This window comes from Saimiri boliviensis, chromosome 5 (genome assembly GCF_048565385.1).
Source record: "Saimiri boliviensis isolate mSaiBol1 chromosome 5, mSaiBol1.pri, whole genome shotgun sequence".
In the NCBI taxonomy this organism is placed as follows: Eukaryota; Metazoa; Chordata; class Mammalia; order Primates; family Cebidae; genus Saimiri; species Saimiri boliviensis.
The window spans coordinates 148794010-148797997 of NC_133453.1; the positions used below are offsets into that span (position 1 = coordinate 148794010).

General features: G+C 40.6%; 1 non-coding gene across 1 annotated transcript; it reads left to right on the forward strand.

Annotated features, from left to right (window-relative positions):
- The first annotated feature begins 3339 nt into the window (after nt 1–3339).
- Nucleotides 3340–3406, forward strand: LOC120368263 (small nucleolar RNA SNORD109A). Its single transcript, XR_005582449.1, has one exon. It is a non-coding gene; the product is annotated as a small nucleolar RNA SNORD109A (small nucleolar RNA).
- Nucleotides 3407–3988: the final 582 nt, after the last annotated feature.

Consider the following 3988-nt stretch of genomic DNA (forward strand, 5'->3'; position numbering starts at 1 on the left):
TCACCACACCCGGCTAATTTTTGTATTTTTAGTAAAGGTGAGGATTCACCGTGTTGGCCAGGTTGGTCTCGATCTCTTGGCCTTGTGATCTGCCTGCCTTGACCTCCCCAAAGTGCTGGGATTATAGGCGTGAGCCACCGTGCCCGGCTATAGTTTTCTGTTATGGGATCTATGTCTTGTGTTCTTAATATCTCATGTAGTTTTTAATTAATAAAGATGATTATGTTATTTGCTACATAAGTCTTCATAAGGGTCAGATCTTCATGTATATTATATCTTTTAGCATAAAAAGTGTGTCCTTCTTTGCCTTGGTTAATATTGTGGGTCTTGAATTCTCCATTACGTGATGTAAGAATCACTACTCCTGCATGCAGTTGATGCGGGGAAAAAAAAGAATCACTGCTCCTAATCTCTTTTTGTTTTCATGTATCTGATACGCTTTCGCCCATCCCTTTATTTTCAGTCTTTTAGAATTCATTTGTTTTAAAGGTATCTCTCATAGAAAACATACTATGTTTTATTTGGTGAGCCTGCTAAAAATATTTTTCTTCTAGTAAATGTGTGGAGTCCACTCACGTGTGTGTGTGTCTATGTGTGTATTGCTCACCTCTTTATTTATTCATACTTAGGAGAGTTTTTGTTTGTTTGTTTTTTGAGACAGAGTCTTGCTCTGTTGGCCAGGCTGGAGTCCAGCAGTGCAATCTTGGTTCATTGCAACCTCTGCCTCCCGGGTTCAAGCAATTCTCCTGCCTCAGCCTCTCAAGTAGTTGGGATTATAGGTGTGTATCACCACACCCAGATAATTTTTATATTTTTAGCAAAGACGGGGTTTCACCATGTTAGTCAGGCTGGTCTTGAACTCCTTACCTCGTGATCCACCTGCCTCGGCCTCCCAAAGTGCTGGGATTACAGGTGTGAGCCACTGCTCCTGGCCGCTTAGGAGAGTTTTTATTTATGTTGGAGGGTTTACTTCTGTACCTCTCCTAATTCCTTTAGTTCTGTGTTCTCCTAGTTAATCTTTTACTTCTGATTTATCATTTTGGGGATGTTCTTCAACACTTCCCTATTGCTTATGCAATATGAGTGCTTTCAGTTTTCCTCTTTTTCTTTCCTCCTCCTGTGTTTAGTTGTATTATTTCTACACTGTCACAATATTAGTGACATTTGTATGCTGGTCTTCTGCCCTGAATAGGGAATATACACCTGTCACATTGAAGGAATGTCATGTTGTATGCTGCTGTCAAATAGACCCTAACATACTTTAATCATCTTTGAAATGATACACTCCAAGGCCGGGCGCGGTGGCTCAAGCCTGTAATCCCAGCACTTTGGGAAGCCGAGGCAGGTGGATCACGAGGTCAAGAGATCGAGACCATCCTGGTGAACATGGTGAAACCCCGTCTCTACTAAAAATACAAAAAATCAGCTGGGCATGGTCGCGTGTGCCCGTAATCCCAGCTACTCAGGAGGCTGAGGCAGGAGAATTGCCTGAACCCAGGAAGTGGAGGTTGCGGTGAGCCGAGATCGCGCCATTGCACTCCAGCCTGGGTAACAAGAGCAAAACTCCATCTCAAAAAAAAAAAAAAAATGATACACTCCAAGTTCACAGTAATCCAAGTTCACAGTTAACTCCTGACTTTTTATTTCTTTCATATTTATTAAACATCAGCATTGACAGCCATCCCACTGCAATATCACTTCATGCATTGCTGTAGACCAGAGGGTCCTGAGAAGCTTCTGGAGTAGTTGTGAGAGCCAGTCTCACTAAAGTCAAGTCAGACATCCACCTGTGCTGTTGTCTACTATGAGCTGAATTCGGGAGTCACATTGTTAGGAGCATCTGTGTGGTGTGAGGAATGTGTAGTTATTGGTGGTGGAGTCGTTAGGATCAAGGAGGAGCCCAAGCATCTGGGATGTGAGGTGTGGCTGAATGAGCGGCCACCTGTTCTGTTGCAACAGGATGAATAACACATTCAGAGTAGGCTGAACTGGTGAACTCTTCAGTGATCTCACAATACCACTATCATGTGTCTTTCATTTTTCACATCACAGTGTATTTTCATAAAATCTTGACTGGTTGACTATAACTTTAGCATTTCCCATTCAAGAGACAACTGCTGTGCACTTGGATAGCTTGGTAGAGGGAAAATTGGCTATTTTTAGAGTAAACAATTCAAGGAGGAAACAAGTTAATAAATGACATAGGTGTGAGATCAAGCCATGCTGGTATTTGTAGCACGTATCAGAGTGCTGAGATGCCTGTATGAGAAGTAATTATAATGGAACCAATGTGCTTTATTTTTTATTAATTTGGAGCATTCTCTGATCTGATTTGTTTTCTGTGTGATACTTTGCTGCAGGTTAAAAGCTGAAGCAACTTCAGGGAAACCTCAGGGAAAAGAGGTGAGCAGCCACTTTGGTACTTTCGAAATTCTTTGTGTGTTCTGTGGGCAGTGATGTCAGAACGTCAAGGACTGAGTTCATTCTTTTCAGAGGCTTAAAGGAGATTATTCTTTTGCTACTTGTATTTCTGTGTATGTGTCCCTACCTTGTTCAGGGATTTCTCATTCTTTTTTCTCTCTTTGTTTAAATTTGTTTTTGAAATGACTTAAGCAATTGTGGAGAATCACTGACTTACTTCCTTTTGTTACTGTTCATGTTGAGTGAAAATAATCTTGTAGTGAAATTCAAGTGTTCTAATAATGTGTTTTTTTTTTTAATCTTTATCTGGCACATTTATAACATAGATGTTTCTATATATGTTAGCACTGTAATCATACCATATATTATGCTACCTCACTCCTTAAATTTTTAGTTGACTAAAGAGTTTTTATAAAGTTCCTCAATAGATTTTTTTTTTTTAAATTGAAACAGAGTTTTGCTCTGTTGTTCAGGCTAAAGTGCAGTTTCATGATCTCGGCTCACTGCAACCTCCGCTTCCCAGGTTCGAGCAATTCTCCTGCCTCAGCCTCCCAAGTAGTTGGGATTACGGCATACGGAACCACGCCAGGCCAATTTTTGTATTTTTAGGAGAGACAGGGTTGCACCATCTTGGCCACAGTGGTCTTGAACTCTTAATCATGAGATCCACCCGCCTTGGACTCGCAAAGTGTTGGGATTATAGGTGTGAGCCACGGTGCCCAGCCAGATTTTAATCTAATTTTATTAGAACAATTCAGTCACATGGTTTATCATCCTATGTATTTGAGAGTTCCATTATTCAGATACTAAACAGAATGTCTGCTGTACATTTGCTGTTCTGACTGATGATGCACTAGATAAGCAGGCACAGAATAAGCCTGGTATGCAAATGCTTATTTGTCGGGAGGGTGCTTGTTTGGATCGATGATGAGAATCCTTGTCTGAGGACGCTGAGGGACTCATTCCAGATGTCAATCTGAGGTCCAGATGTGCGGCCCTCCAGTAAGACAAATAAGACTCTCAGAGCCTGGCTCTATTTGGTGATCTTCAGTGACAACATAGTACCCCTGTGAGCATGCCTTTTCTACCTCTCCGAAGAGGGCGTTAGCATCCTGTCTTATGAGTCGGTGTGCACTTTAAGCTTAGTGGCCCAAGATTTGCTTTATTTTGTTCATTTGAACAGAGAATTGTAGGTAGATAGTTATATATGGGATATATATTCTTAAGGAAGAAATGAAAAACTTTAAAAGATTCAATTAAGGGTCAAGCAGCTGTGATGGGTACTGAAAATCTCATTAGTGTTGTGCTAAAGGAAGGAAATACGGCATGCCGACGTGAAATAACAACAGTGGAACCCATTTTAGTGCTTATTTTACTGTGATGTATTTTCTAAGATTATGTTTACTTTTTTTTTTTCTTTCATGTTTTGCTGAGATAGAAGGGCTGGAATCGGATCTTCTACTTCAGAGAAATGGGGTGAGTGGCTAAACCATTATCTTTTGAAATTCATATGTTGTATGCTCTTTGTAGGTCTTTAGGTCTTTGTGTACATCTTTTCAGAGGCTTA